The 16,879-nt window shown below is 47.9% G+C and overlaps 1 pseudogene; it reads right to left on the bottom strand.

Moving 5' to 3' along the window:
• Window positions 1-5,453: 5,453 nt before the first annotated feature.
• On the bottom strand, window positions 5,454-6,639 carry LOC142095449 (uncharacterized; annotated as a pseudogene).
• Window positions 6,640-16,879: the final 10,240 nt, after the last annotated feature.

The raw sequence follows: 16,879 nt of genomic DNA, 5'->3' as shown, positions 1-16,879 counted from the left end.
TTAATAATACTGCCCTCCTCTCCCAAAAGAGTGGCAAACTCTTAGGGGAATTAGGGGATAATTACTGATCTTCAATGAGCAGAATAAGTGAAGCAGTCTACAGGAGGCAACCTTTTAGAAATGACATATACAGTATATTTTTAATACTTAAATTCAAAAGTCCACAAAGTCCATCCACTCCTGCTGTGAAGATATGACCTCCACTACAAATACTATACTCCTAGTTCTTCCTTATAAATCCTTTTTTTCTTTGAATAAATGATTGCTGATTGTTCAGAATTTCTTCATTTTATTATGTCTTCTCCACATGTTTTCTTAATTCTATTCATAACTCCATCTGTAGGGAGGTGTATTATATGTTACATGTCATTTAAAAGTGCGGTGTTCTGATATTCTTTAATGTCCCCAGATGGGTTCAGTAGGTGCCCCTAGATTATGTAATATATAACCAAAGAGAGTTACTGTTATCTGGCCTTATTAGGGCACCCGTTCACCCGCTGGCAATCACAGAAGTTGTGCAGACTGCTGGCTAAAGACTTTGCAGGACTTCCTCTGCTAGTGGTTGTTCATGTGGAGCCAAAAGTACCAATTAGCTGGACAGCCACTTCTGCCCAAAAACACTCGTGGGTTAAATCGGGGGCTTGGGCTTAAGTAAGATAGCTTGTGGCTTATGGCTTAACAAATTGGCGGTCACTGTATTTCATCTTTAGCCAGGCTTCCCGGAGCCTTTCCCTGCAGGGAGCCGGCTGCGGTCCCATGACTTGGGGTAGGCACAGTGGAAACCCCCACTACTCAGATAACCAATCCAGCAGGGAATTGTTAAATTTAACCAGCCACACCCAGGTGACACCTGGAGTGGGTTTAAAAGAGGGAGCCCAGCTAGGCAGTACTTGCTCTAACCTCTGCTTTGGGCATTCTGATTAGGTATTAGTTCAGCATCATGCTGAGATTAACATCTACTAAGTCTCTGTGCTAAGACCTTACTTTGTGGACCTGCAGTAAGCAAGAGGACATTTGTTCCTGCCATGATGCAGCAGAGGAGTGAACGCAGTGGCTGGTTGGCCGGGACAGGGCTACAGAGGAGCATGACTACTGTATATAGCCCCTTTAGGGTAAGGTAATCTAGGTGGCTGTCTGTGCGGTGAATCACCTGGTTGTTATTAACTGTACTCTGTATAAAATAAAGGTATATTTGTACCCCTCCAGTGTTTTCCTAAGTGATTCCAAACTCATGAAGGCAATGGGTACAGGGGCAAACGCAGGATTTGTAGAGAGGGGTTTCCATGCCACACCGCCAGTGTGGTATATTATCCCCATAATATACATGGGCAATGCTGCCTGCACTACTGTTAGGGGCGCTTGAGCAGAGCTGTGTGAAGCTAGACATACCTACAATCTTTGTCCTGACAGTGTCAGAACAGTTGACAGACTGTCCTGCTCCCTCCTACCTGTTATTGCTGCTTTCAATACTTGTCGGGTAGAGATGGCTGTGAACAGTGCAGACAGAAACGATCTGCACAAAAGCTGCAAAGTGGCTGGTCCCGGGGCAGGTTCCAGCCACCTCAAGCATACAGTACCCCAGGCTGGGAGGGGGGTTTCCAGGCACTAGGAAACCTCCCCTCGGTTAGCCTATGGGGGTACCCTGAGCTAGCACAGAAGGTAGCTTCAGGCTGACTAGGTAGCGCTGAGTGGGCAGAAGAGCCTGGTGTTCTTACAATCAGGCTTGGTCCTTACCTTGCTGATAGAGTGAGGCTCAACAGCTGTATCCTGGCTCCAAGAGAATGGTGACTTAAAACTCCTTATGATATGGTTGTTTAATAGGCTGTTAGTGTGGTGAACCCCCTGGTACTTGTTCCTTAAAGAGCTGTAATCTGGAGTGTGTATTTAAAAAAAAAAACAACGTTTTTGCTTTTTACACCTGTTTGCCACAAACAGGGGTATGAAGTGTGTCCAGCTGGTACACTCCATATATTAAATATAGAAAATAACAATCCCAGACACACTAGAATGTGTGCTCTCTTACTTGTACAAACAGCGTCACCACACCAAACAATCAACTCACTACAAAAAGTACATGTGATGGCAAAAACACAATATATAGATGGGGAATGGTTAAACCAACACAGTTCTGTCAACAATCAGTTTCAAAAGTGAATCACAAATCACCCTCAATTCCAGTTGTTCTTGGAGTGAATCTTTAACACGTGCAGTATTCCACAGGATCCAATCAATTCAAAAATAAAAGAAACATGAACATAGTTGTTATGATTAACTGGGTGTTTGTAATGGTAGCAATGTAGTCCAGAATAGGCCAAGGATATATCAGTTTATTGAAGCACAAGCACTGTTGCAGAACATGAACAGAGAAATGCAATCAACAAACATAATCCAGGAACAGCAGGTAATGATCAGAACACAGTCCAGGTACAACAGAATCCAGGTGTGACTGGATATAATTAAATGGTCTCTGAACACAAACGAGATAACAGGTAATTTGCAAGAACAAGGAAGGAAACATACAATGCAATAGATTACAAGGCAAATGCTGCAAATCAGATGCTGAAGGGATTCAGGTAAATTGTACGGAATGATGGTAGAAGGTAGGGTCAGAGTTACACAGGAGCACAATGTCCAGGGCACAGGATAAGACAAACAACAATCAATGACCAGCAAGGTGCATGGGGAGGGGCATGAATAAACAGTCAGGGAAGCAAGTGCAGGTTATTCAACAGAGGAATAACTCCTGCAGGTGAGGAGAAAATGTTCAAAGTCATAACAGCAGCACCTCTGGTGACACAGAGGTACTGCATGCCTGATGCAGAAGAAGGACAAAGAGCCTTTCCTTAATGATTCATTAAAGAAAGTTAAGTAAAAAATTGAGTACGTTGACAAAACCATGTTCCAATGCAAGGGCTGCAAATTCGTTTTCTATTTTTGCACATAAGTTAAATACTGACTGTTTTTTCATGTAGCACACAAATATCAACTTTAAATTTGAAATTGGAATTCTCTCCAGGATGGGTACCGCAACTCATCATTCTGGCCCTAGCCATCCTGGTACATTGCGTTGTTCGCCCATGGACAGTCCTCTAAGTGAGAGGTAGAGGTAGTACATATAGGGGGCACAGCTAACCAAGAAGCAGAGTGGGGAGACGGGGAGGGACAAGATTCCCACTTCAACAATAAGCCTGAGCACACATATGTAGTACTACCATGTTGACACCAGAGAGGCTCGGCCTGTGATACAATCTGCATTTTGGGAGTTCCAATGTCTTGAGCATGGTAAAGAAAAAGGTGCATGTGATGTACCTTCATGGAGCCCCTGGGTGCTGAGTTTACGTGGACTACCATTGGTTGAATGAGGGAACAGTGACCAACAGATGACCCAATCCCTAGCTAGCCTCCGAAGATCAACCAGATGGTCTGATCAGTTTGGATCGGTTGATGTGGGAGAATAACCTGCAGTATCACATAACCAACACATGGCCACTGCATGAACCCTGGACAGCGCTAGGCAGCTTATTTCCCCCGAAAGTATAGAATGCAGCTCCAAATCATACAGGGAAGACGTTCATTCTAACCCTGGTAGATTATGTCACCTGGTAACCCGAAGGCTATAACTGCCATTTATAGATAGCCAGTTAGGATTCCCTCAGGAGGTGATTAATGACTGTAATGAAACCAATTTGATATCCCCTTAACCAGCCTGTCCTTCATTTCTCACAAAATGTTGAGCATAACAACATTTACTTTTAATGTTCCCCTGCTCACCAGAGTACAAATGCAGTCTCTAATTACATGTGGATAAGGGGATATTGTAGCCAGGCTTATATAGGAGACTTTATCACTATATGTTACTCATTGTAAAAAATGTATATTGTTTATTGTATATTGTAGTGATGCTGTTATATATTGCTCTTAAAGTGAAGTCAGGAGGGTTATGGGTAAGGATCAGGTTAGGTCCAGGATACCAGTGAGGGGGTTGTAGCTTAAACCATTCTCCCCCTCCTTTCTCAATAGAAAGACCTGAACTGCTGGAAGCAAGGTATGGCTCAAACAGATTGTAAGGGGTTAATTTCAGGAGGAGCTGAGTGCTATCCTAGATCTGTAGGTGGGGAAGGCTCATTCACATCAGTCTATGCCCCATTGGAGCTTACAGTCTAAATTCCCTAATATAGACACACACCCACACACAGACAGAGACGGGTAAATTTTTGATAGCAGCCAATTAACCTACCAGTATGTTTTTGAAGTGTGGGAGGAAACTGGAGCACCCGGAGGAAACCCACGCAAACACAGGGAGAACATACAAACTCCACACAGATAAGACCATGGACGGGAATCGAACTCATGACCCCAGTGCTGTGAGGCAGAAGTGCTAACCACTAGGCCACTGTGCTGCCCATACATATATTTTCCTGTTTTAACTTGACTCATCGGTTGCCAGCACAGATGAAGGATATCTGCCTTTGCATCAATTACATTGGGATTGCTGTATTATTGTGTAATAAATACTGTAAAGGCTGGGCTGCTTACTAAAGTCTGCACTGGAACGTGCTAGTACAGGCTCGGCTGACCTGTGGCACTCCAGGGGGTAAATGTATTAACTTCCGGTTTCTTCAACTCCCGCGAGTTCGGCGTCTTCGGCGCTTAAATTTAAAGCGGCGCTGCCTTGTAAAGGGAAACTTTCCTTTACAAGGCAGCGCCGCTTTAAATTTAAGCGCCGTAGACGCCGAACTCGCGGGAGTTGAAGAAACCGGAGGTTAATACATTTACCCCCAGGTGTTGTGAAACTACAAGCTCCAGCATGCTTTGCCAATATATAGCAGCTTATTGCTGGAAGGGTATACTGGGACTATACTCACAACACCTGGAGTGCCACAGGTTAGCCAAGTCTGTGCTAGTAAGTCTAGGACTAATGACATAATTGCTCCAGATCATTTACTGCTTGCAGCTCATTTGTAAATGACCAACTGCAAAAGGAGCAATTCCCAATGGAAATTTCCTCTCGAAAACTTAAATGCCCTAACCCTTTCTACTTCCAGTTAGACCAACTTGTCACGATGGGCCACACCTCCGCTTTTGCCTTTGCACTAGTAGTAGAACTTTAAAAGCTGGTGGTTATGAACACAATTCCCACATTCAAATCATGAAAATGGTTCCTGTCTTGCCTGAGTCCACTGATGTATATTAAGACTTTGCTAGTAAAGCAGTGCCCACATTCAGATCAAAGCAATAGATTCTTGTGTGATGTGTTGCTAAACTATTAGTCTGAAACATTTCCCACATTCAGTGCCTGGTGGTTGTTCTCCTGTGTGAATATGCAAATGTAAATTAAAACTTTGTTTGCTATTAAAGCATTCCAACATTCAGGGCATGATAATCAATGTTCTCCTATGTGAATTATCCAATGTGTAAAAAGAGAATGATTAGTAATAAAACATTTTCCATATTCAGATTATGAAAACAGTTTCTCTTCTGTGTGACTTCACTGATGTTGAAGGAGTTGATTTTCCACTTTCAGAGCACTTATATGCTTTTGCTCCTTTGTGAACTCTCCGAGGCGCAAGAAGATATGATTTGCATCTAAAACGCCCTCCACATTCAGAGCATATATAGGGTTGGTCTCCTATGTGAATTCGCCAATGTATTATCAGAGAATTACTAGTAATAAAACACTTCCCACATTCAGAACATGAACATTACTTTTCTCCTGCGTGAATTTGCTGATGTATAAGAAGAGATGCGTTAGTAGTAAAACGTTTCGCACATAGAGAACATGAAAACAGTTTCTTTCCTGTGTGAATTCTCTGATGTCTTTGAAGATTTGATTTGTCTTTAAAATTCCAACCACATTCAGAACATCTATAGGGTTTCTCTCCTGTGTGAATTCTGTGATGGGTAAGAAGTGTGATCTGCTTCTAAAACTCCCCCCCGCATTCCGAGCATATGTATGGTTTCTCGCCCTAGTGAATTTTCTGATGCGTAAGGAAAGCTGATTTGAATCTAAAACTCCCCCCACATTGAGCATGTATGTGGTTTCTCTCCGTTGTGAATTCTCTGATGTTTAAGAAGATCAGAGTTGGATCTAAAATTTCCCCCACATTCGGAGCATGTATACGGTTTCTCTCCTGTGTGTATTCTCTGATGTATAAGTAGAGAATGATTAGTAGTAAAACATTTCCCACATACAGAGCATGAAAATAATCTCTCTCCTGTGTGAACTATCTTATGTCTAAGAAGATTTGATCTACGTCTAAAACATTTCCCACATTCAGAGCATGCGTATTGTTTCTCTCCTGTGTGTATTCTCTGATGTATAAGTAGAGAATGATTAGTAGTAAAACATTTCCCACATTCAGAGCATGCGTATTGTTTCTCTCCTGTGTGAACTCTCTGATGGTGGTATAGCCTTGCTTGAGAAGAAAACAAAGTTTTACAGTAGGCACATACATGCCAGTGTGAGGTTAATTTACAAATGGATTTCCTATTGCCATTCTCATCGCTTGCATCATTGGCATCTGTATGTACTGATGAACTGCTGGGAACATCTTATTTAATACCAGCAGATCCTTCTTCCGTTCCACTTATCTTGTATTGAGGCAGTTGGAAGTCTTGTAGATTACTTTCTGCGCTCATGTTTGACACATCAGTGTGTATAGTCACAGGTTTCTCCACAGCCGTGAGGATGCCTCTCTTCCGAAAATATGGCTACATAGTTCCCATTGATATAAGGTTCTTCTGTCAACGGACACACCTGTTTCAAGTGAATTCAGATAACAAAAAGTTATATTACTACAATGTGATCATGGGAAAGCTTTAAATTACATGATCAAATCTCTACCTTTTAAACACAACTTTAACCTATCCTTACATAGGCAAACCAAGGGGGGGGGGGGTTCCTAGTGTCTGGAAACCCCCCTCCAAGCCTGGGGCACTGTATAATTGAGGTGGCTGGACCCTGCTCCCACTTTACACAGCTCTGCTTGAAAAGGGAGAGCTGTGTGCACCTAACAGTAGCGCAAGCAGCATTGCCCGTGTATATTATGGAGATAGGAAGAGTTGGAGAGCAGCCAAGCACTGTTTAGAATTATAACCACGCCCCCATACATGCTGGCCACGCCCACTGGTGGTGTGGTGTGGAAACCTCCTTCTACAAATCCTGCGTTTGCCCCTGCCTTATGGTGTATAAAAGTAAACCCTTAACCCTGCCCAGTTATTTCACCTGTAGCACATCTCTAGACCATTCTCGGAAATTGTTTTGAAATTCTAAGGCCAATTACAGACTACACGACAAGCTGCAGCGCACCAATATATCATTGGTCACTTCTAGAAGTCACTAGATATATAAAACCCAGATTGTTAAATAACCAGTTTAAATTGCAACTCTGAAGTTGCTCAAATTTGAAAAAGATTCAAAGAAAACATAAAAGGAGGGTGTCATCCAATATCTACGATAAAAATAAAACAGCCAGGCTTTAGAATGTGTATATAATCTTTAAACATAGCTAAGGATTCCAATAAGCAATCCAATATTATAGAAAAATCTATAAGTAACATTCAAATAACTCTGTATCTAACTACTCAGAGCAAACAAATGTCATCAGGTATCCTGGAGTGATTTGCCTCAATATGAAATAATGAACGTGCTTAGTCAGTTACCTTTCTAAGCCAACTATGGAATACACAGATGTTTTCAGGAGGTGGTGTAGTAGCAAAATATAAAAATCTATCAATAGTGTTTTTTCAAACCTCTACCAAATACAGGTTTGGACAATGTTTACATAATAGAGAATCCTTACGATATAGTTGAAAGTCTTCTGTAATAAATGGTATCACATTTAAAAAAAAACAAAAAACATAATTGCAAGTATGAGTGTAGATTTCCCTCTGTCACACTGTGCCCATAGGGGCCAGTATGTGGGAGATCAATGTCATTTTAGAGCGTCCCCTATGTTTTGGTTTTTCTATTTGCTGTAGTGTAGCACCACAGAAGACGGGAGTCTCGCTCTTTAGCGGTCATAAGTTATATCTGCAAGTCCAATCCCATTCCCACCCTAATCACTATCCCTACCTGGCAAAACTGACTGAGTTGGCAGGAATGAGGAGTGTGTGGTAGACAATGTGGGGCACTCCTCAATCCTGCCAACTCGGTTTTCTTTCAGACAGGTATTATGTTTATCCACCAAAAATGTCAACGGGAATGACCGGGTTTAACAAACTCACACAGAAACAGTTTAACAAGCCACGCACTTAAGCGACGAGGAGTGCCACTTCTGTGGCTAAAGTGTAACGCCCCCTGCGGGGAAAGACAGGGACAGACGCACACAAAAGAATTTACCTTGTAAACGATGGTCACCTCCAGTCCGCTTCCACTTTCCCAGCTGCGATCCTATCCCAGCAGATCCGCAGCCGCAGTCACCTCCAATCACGTCCCTCTGAGATAGAGACAGAGATTACGGCCGTGCCTACCAGGTAAGGGCTGTCCGAGACTACGGCAAAGCACAAGGACACGGTCAGTCCAAACTCCTTGCCGCCTCCTCAGTTTATTCTTGCCAAGACGCGGGGGACTACAGGCACTGAAGGCCAAGACTAATCCGAGGACTAATCCCGCCTCAAGTGCCTCACACACCTGCCGGTGAGGGCCTAACCGAAAGGAGGAATCGAGCGTGATACTCACCGGGACACTCCCACTTCCGATCCGGTTCTCCTGCACCTTCCCGACTCCTGCGGATGACAAGACACACAGCCTCCCTCTACGCTCTCCGTGAACTAAGATGGCACCCACAAACTGGACTAACTACAAACGGCGACCCGACCCTAACAAGGTTCTAATGGTCGGCAACGCAACTACGTCAAACACTAGGACTACTAAATGTGGTGCACTAACAGAACTAATAGTTACACGCTACGGGGAACACCAGCCGGTGTTCACAGCCTAAACCGGAGGGCGGTTCCTAACCCCCTCACCCAGGTCTTACCAAGAAGCTGCCTTCTTGCTATGGAGTCACACACAGGCCCTAAGTACGGGTTCTTTAAGCCCGGCTGAGGCTCAGTAAAACAGCACACTAACCCGCGGGCCGACTGCCGCACGGAACAGCCGATCGAACTGAACCGCCCGACTGCCTGTACTCGGGTATCTCACACGTGTCCCTTCGTCCGGAACCACAGGTCCACCTGCACGGAACCGGCCTTGAGGACCCTTGATCAGAACCACGGCCGCCCCTGGAACTGCCTCAAGGTGTGCTGTACTGCCACCAACTCACTCAGCCACCCCCCTCTGGGTACCAGTGTGACCCCGGGGACCTAAGGGACAGGGAAACTACATGTGTTCTCCCCTGACTATGTGTATGCTGTTACTTACACTTGTCCCCACACAGCACGGGTTAGCACAGGAAAACCACAGGAAACAAGAGCCTACCTTTAATGGGGGCCTGACGTCTTGCCCCTGGACACAGTTAGAAAGCACACCAAAATACTGTAATGTAAACTACACTCGCCACACAGACAGAATAAATAGATACAGTCTACAGTACTTTGCCGCTACTTACCCGAACACACCGCTGCTAGCCAACCAGCAGGTTGCTACAGCACCACGGGAGCCTACGCTCGACCGTACCTCCTAACCACGTGTGCTCACCTCACACAGGACCGCGCCTACTCTCACGAGGCTCCCACGCCTCTACCTCACACCACCAGGGCCTTAGGCCCTACACACCATGGGTCTCTGCCCAGCTACACACAGAGCCTTCTGCTCTGACTAATGGGCCTCAGCCCCCTCTCTAACCCAGGGCTCTGAGCCCACTCACTAGGGCCTTGTGCCCTACTACCTAGGGGTCCTAGCCCCTGCCTGAGGCCTGTGGCCTTCCTTACTAACTGAGGGCCTTGTGCCCTTAATAGGAGATGGGCTACCAGCCCCTAACTAGGCCCTATGGCCTTCCTATGGCCTCTAGGCCACTAACTACCTAAGGGCCTTGTGCCCTTGTACCCGGGGCTCAGAGTCCCCCTCTCTAATCTAACAGGGGCTTGTCCCCTTTATATAGATATACTAATGGCCTACTGGCCCACTACCACGTTGGGGCCTAGTGCCCAGGTCCCTGGGCCTTGTGCCCCTACTATAGAGTGCCACGGGCCTTGTGCCCGACTGTGCCCACGGGCCTAGTGCCCGAATTTACGTTGAGTATACTTACCTGCTCTGCGCAGGATACTCAACTTGACACGCCGTCTTCTGTTTTCTTCTGCGGGTCTTCCAGACCCTCCAGCCGGCGGCGCCTCTTCTCCGCTTCGGCGCTGGGTCTCCACTTGCAGCTGGGGCGGGGGCGCTCTCAGCCCTGACAAGGGCTCCCCGCCGACGATCTCCGCTCCGGCGGCTTGATTGAAGTCTTCGGGCGGCAGGGTAGCTCACGGCCCTTACAAGGGCCCCCTGCCGCCGCTGCTGCTGGCTCTCTTGATGGACGTCTTGAAGAGACGTCCTCTCTCTTCTCCGCCGACGGACTTCTGGCAAAATGGCGCCACCCGGCGACTTATATAGTCGCCGGCGTGACGTCATCCGCCGGCGCGAGCGCTGATTGGCTCGCGTCGGCGCCAATCTTTTGAATGGCCGGGCGCGAGCCGCGATTGGCTCGCGCATCCGGCCGCTGATTGGCCAGCGGGGAAAGATGAGCCCTGATTGGCTCATCCTTCTCCCGCGCACAGGACCTGCAAAAAAGAAGTTATACTCACCGCCGCTGGATCGATGGACGGGTGAGTACTTCTCCTCTTCTTTCTTGTAGCTGGGCACCATCGGGGACCTCTTCAGCCCCTCCAGGGGCACAGCGCTGCCGGATATCTTCGCCCTCTTCACGGGCACCGGCTCCAGCGTCTTCTGTCCCTCCACATTTCCGCCGCCTTTTTCCATTGTGGTCCCCACAATCAACGTCTTCTCCTCTACGTCCACCTCCAAGGGTCGCTTACCGGCATCCCTGACTTGCGTCCACCGGGTCCTTCGCGGTAAAGCCCTCTCGCGCAGGATCCACACCATCCTGGCAACTTCCTCGCCCGAAGTCGGTATCCAGGGAGTCTCTTCCTCAGCACCTGCCGGAACCTCCCATCCGTCCGATACCTCCTCGGTTGTGCGGGAAGCTTCTTCAGAAGGTGATAACATCCACCACTCTCCAGCTGCGCTCTCTAAAGTACAGTCTTCGTCAGGCAGTACTTCTTCAGCAGCTCTCTCTTCCGGGGTACTGATGGCTTCCATCCTCTCAGGTACCACCGGGCAGACATCTTCACATGTCTCCGGACACAGCGTTGCCCCGTGGAGGGTCTGCTCAGTTCTCCCTTCGTCTTCAGGGACCAACTCTTCCACAGCCACGGACAAGTCGTCTGACGTATCCGACGTCTCCAATACCCCAGCTCCAGCATCCGGCTGACGCGGGTATTCCTGTCGCGAATCTTGCTTGGACGGGACGATCACCTGCGATCCAACAGTCAGCAGGCTCTGCCGATCCTTCCCTCCAGATTCCGACTTCTCTTGAGACCATGGATGGACGGCTCCCTCGTCCTTCCACTCGAAGACTTCTACGTCTTCCCATTCATCGGAGACTTCTTCGTCCTCCCATTCATCAAAGAGCTCCTCGGCAACTGGGCACTGGTATGCGAAGTGTCCAGGCAACCCACACTTCCAGCACAGCATTTCTTCCACCGGTTGCCGTTTAGTACCTTTGCTCTTCTTCTTCCTTGTCTCACAACGTTCCAGGATTTGCTTCGTGAACGCTGCCACTTCGTCACGAGAGATGACACAGCTGTATCCCTCGTACAGCGGAATGATCCCCCGATGAGCCATCGTTGATCCTGCCGACTACGCCAAAATGTAACGCCCCCTGCGGGGAAAAGACAGGGACAGACGCACACAAAAGAATTTACCTTGTAAACGATGGTCACCTCCAGTCCGCTTCCACTTTCCCAGCTGCGATCCTATCCCAGCAGATCCGCAGCCGCAGTCACCTCCAATCACGTCCCTCTGAGATAGAGACAGAGATTACGGCCGTGCCTACCAGGTAAGGGCTGTCCGAGACTACGGCAAAGCACAAGGACACGGTCAGTCCAAACTCCTTGCCGCCTCCTCAGTTTATTCTTGCCAAGACGCGGGGGACTACAGGCACTGAAGGCCAAGACTAATCCGAGGACTAATCCCGCCTCAAGTGCCTCACACACCTGCCGGTGAGGGCCTAACCGAAAGGAGGAATCGAGCGTGATACTCACCGGGACACTCCCACTTCCGATCCGGTTCTCCTGCACCTTCCCGACTCCTGCGGATGACAAGACACACAGCCTCCCTCTACGCTCTCCGTGAACTAAGATGGCACCCACAAACTGGACTAACTACAAACGGCGACCCGACCCTAACAAGGTTCTAATGGTCGGCAACGCAACTACGTCAAACACTAGGACTACTAAATGTGGTGCACTAACAGAACTAATAGTTACACGCTACGGGGAACACCAGCCGGTGTTCACAGCCTAAACCGGAGGGCGGTTCCTAACCCCCTCACCCAGGTCTTACCAAGAAGCTGCCTTCTTGCTATGGAGTCACACACAGGCCCTAAGTACGGGTTCTTTAAGCCCGGCTGAGGCTCAGTAAAACAGCACACTAACCCGCGGGCCGACTGCCGCACGGAACAGCCGATCGAACTGAACCGCCCGACTGCCTGTACTCGGGTATCTCACACGTGTCCCTTCGTCCGGAACCACAGGTCCACCTGCACGGAACCGGCCTTGAGGACCCTTGATCAGAACCACGGCCGCCCCTGGAACTGCCTCAAGGTGTGCTGTACTGCCACCAACTCACTCAGCCACCCCCCTCTGGGTACCAGTGTGACCCCGGGGACCTAAGGGACAGGGAAACTACATGTGTTCTCCCCTGACTATGTGTATGCTGTTACTTACACTTGTCCCCACACAGCACGGGTTAGCACAGGAAAACCACAGGAAACAAGAGCCTACCTTTAATGGGGGCCTGACGTCTTGCCCCTGGACACAGTTAGAAAGCACACCAAAATACTGTAATGTAAACTACACTCGCCACACAGACAGAATAAATAGATACAGTCTACAGTACTTTGCCGCTACTTACCCGAACACACCGCTGCTAGCCAACCAGCAGGTTGCTACAGCACCACGGGAGCCTACGCTCGACCGTACCTCCTAACCACGTGTGCTCACCTCACACAGGACCGCGCCTACTCTCACGAGGCTCCCACGCCTCTACCTCACACCACCAGGGCCTTAGGCCCTACACACCATGGGTCTCTGCCCAGCTACACACAGAGCCTTCTGCTCTGACTAATGGGCCTCAGCCCCCTCTCTAACCCAGGGCTCTGAGCCCACTCACTAGGGCCTTGTGCCCTACTACCTAGGGGTCCTAGCCCCTGCCTGAGGCCTGTGGCCTTCCTTACTAACTGAGGGCCTTGTGCCCTTAATAGGAGATGGGCTACCAGCCCCTAACTAGGCCCTATGGCCTTCCTATGGCCTCTAGGCCACTAACTACCTAAGGGCCTTGTGCCCTTGTACCCGGGGCTCAGAGTCCCCCTCTCTAATCTAACAGGGGCTTGTCCCCTTTATATAGATATACTAATGGCCTACTGGCCCACTACCACGTTGGGGCCTAGTGCCCAGGTCCCTGGGCCTTGTGCCCCTACTATAGAGTGCCACGGGCCTTGTGCCCGACTGTGCCCACGGGCCTAGTGCCCGAATTTACGTTGAGTATACTTACCTGCTCTGCGCAGGATACTCAACTTGACACGCCGTCTTCTGTTTTCTTCTGCGGGTCTTCCAGACCCTCCAGCCGGCGGCGCCTCTTCTCCGCTTCGGCGCTGGGTCTCCACTTGCAGCTGGGGCGGGGGCGCTCTCAGCCCTGACAAGGGCTCCCCGCCGACGATCTCCGCTCCGGCGGCTTGATTGAAGTCTTCGGGCGGCAGGGTAGCTCACGGCCCTTACAAGGGCCCCCTGCCGCCGCTGCTGCTGGCTCTCTTGATGGACGTCTTGAAGAGACGTCCTCTCTCTTCTCCGCCGACGGACTTCTGGCAAAATGGCGCCACCCGGCGACTTATATAGTCGCCGGCGTGACGTCATCCGCCGGCGCGAGCGCTGATTGGCTCGCGTCGGCGCCAATCTTTTGAATGGCCGGGCGCGAGCCGCGATTGGCTCGCGCATCCGGCCGCTGATTGGCCAGCGGGGAAAGATGAGCCCTGATTGGCTCATCCTTCTCCCGCGCACAGGACCTGCAAAAAAGAAGTTATACTCACCGCCGCTGGATCGATGGACGGGTGAGTACTTCTCCTCTTCTTTCTTGTAGCTGGGCACCATCGGGGACCTCTTCAGCCCCTCCAGGGGCACAGCGCTGCCGGATATCTTCGCCCTCTTCACGGGCACCGGCTCCAGCGTCTTCTGTCCCTCCACAAAAGTGCTTGGTTTGTTTGGACCCCCACAAAACAAGCTTAATATGGGCTTAAGACAGCTAAGCTAACGGGGCTGTCAAGGAACTGTAAGACTGCAGCAAACTGGCTGGTTAGAGCAACGGCACAAACACACAGCAGTTTATATCACATCTAGGTTATACTGCCACACAGCAATGGCAGGAAAGAAAACTGGTGGAAGATGGAATTGTCCTTGGGAACTACCACCCACCCTTATCATCATTATCACCATTTATTTATATAGCGCTACTAATTCCGCAGCACTGTACAGAGAACTCACTCACATCAGTCCCTGCACCATTGGAGCTTACAGTCTAAATTCCCACACACACAGACACACACACTAGGGTAATTTAGTTAGCAGCCAATTAACCTACTAGTATGTTTTTGGATTGTGGGAGGAAACCGGAGCACCCTGAGGAAACTCACGCAAACACAGGTAGAACATACAAACTCCTCACAGATAAGGCCATGGTTGGGAATTGAACTCATGACCCCAGTGCTGTGAGGCAGAAGTGCTAACCACTTAAGCACTGTGCTGCCCAACTGGATTTACATAATATGAATATGAATGATGGGCAGCAGACTAGACAAGGTTATAAAGTCGACAATATAATGACTGACAGTATTATTAGGATACATGAAATGTAGACAGTATTTATTCGGTTGACAATTCAAATGTAGTCAGTATTATCCCTAACTCTAACCCTATCCCTAGACTTGTCCCTGTCCCTAACCCTATAATAATACTGTCCACATTTGAATAGCCTACCTAATCATACTGTCCACCATGTGAATTGGCAACCTAATAATACTGTTGACACTTGAGTTGTCAACTGTTACACAAGCTGATAGACCAAGGTCTAAATGTCAAACAGTACAAGATGGAATTGCACTTGGAAATATGTTATAAAGGACATGTACAGTTTTACAAACTAAGCATTTCAGCGACTTTTGTGGCTGAAGTGCTTAGTTTGTTTGGGCCCCCACAAAATAAGCTCACAACAGGCTTAAGGCAGGTAAGCTAACAGTGCTGTTATTGAACTCTACAGTGGCAAGATAATGTTGTCATCATCCTCAGCCTAATGCTCACCCTCATCAGTGTGTACATCATCCTCACACAATATTAATTCATCCCAGCTGGAATCCACCATTACAGAAGCCTCTGTACTTTGATGTAACTGCCAGTAAAGACCTTCCTTGTGAAATTTGTAGCTCATTTTGATGCACAACATATTTTCCACATTTTTAGGAAGTAGCCTCCTTAGCTGATCTCCGACAGGGTTGCCGGCTGTAAACTCTTTCAGAGCACACTGGAGGGTGGGCAGATTAGGTATTGCACACGAGCTTGTACATGGGTCTCCAAATTACCTTTTTTTACTCTCAGTATGTAAAGGGACTGTGTTTTTTTCTATGCTGTCGTTAAAATAATCCTCCACCATTCTTTGGATGTTGATAGTAGGATCAGGTGGAGTTACGGCAGAGGTGTCATGATTTTTGGGCAATTTTTTTTAGACTAGACCAGATGTCAAAATGTTATGCTGACTCATCTGCATCATACTAGGTTCTCTTGGAAAAGCTAATTTTTTCCTAGCAGCAGTTGCCTGCGAAACTGAAGGAGAATAAGTCGTCGCACCATTTGAGCTGTCAACTTGCTCACCAGGAGCTCATTGCATCTCTTGAGATCTGGATCAGTTGGAAATAAAGAAAAGGCATAGCTCTTAAACCTAGGATCAAGCACAGTCGCCAGAATGTAGTGATCCGATTTCAAGATATTGATAACTCTTGGATCCTGGCGAAGCAAATAAAGTACTTGATTTACAAGTCCGACATACTTAGCGTAATTGCTTTGTTTCATCTCCTCCTTCAATTTATGAAGCTGCTTTTCCAAGAGTCTAATTATGGGAATCACTTGGCTAAAGCTAGCAGTGTCTTAATTCAATTCACAGGTGACTACTTCGAATCATTTCAGCACCTTGCACAACACGGAAAATATTCTCTACTGCGCTGGACTAAAGTACATTCCTCCTCTTTTACCAATGTCATGGCTTGTGGAGTAAGCGGGGATGGCTTTTCGTAGTTCCTCCATCCTCATATAAAGGATGGAATTCCACTTTGTTACCACATCTTGCTTTAGTTGGTGGAAAGGCAAATTAAATTGTTCTTGTAGCTGCTGCAATCTCTTACATGATCTTGCAGAATGCCACAAATGGCCCAAAATTTTTCAGGCCACAGACAGCATCTCCTGCACGTCCCTGTCATTTATTAAAAAGCTCTGCACCACCAGAGTAGGCTGTCACAGTCATATAAATTTTAGTTTGCCCAATTCCGCTTGTCCACATATCTGTGGTTAAGTGTACAGTGGGTAGAATGGCATTTTGTAGCCCAGTAATTCCTTTTTTTGAACCTTCTGGTAGAGATGAGGA

This window comes from Mixophyes fleayi, chromosome 6 (assembly GCF_038048845.1).
Source record: "Mixophyes fleayi isolate aMixFle1 chromosome 6, aMixFle1.hap1, whole genome shotgun sequence".
Classification (NCBI taxonomy): Eukaryota; Metazoa; Chordata; class Amphibia; order Anura; family Limnodynastidae; genus Mixophyes; species Mixophyes fleayi.
Note: the sequence above shows the minus strand (reverse complement) of the source record. Positions and strands in the feature narration are given on the sequence as shown.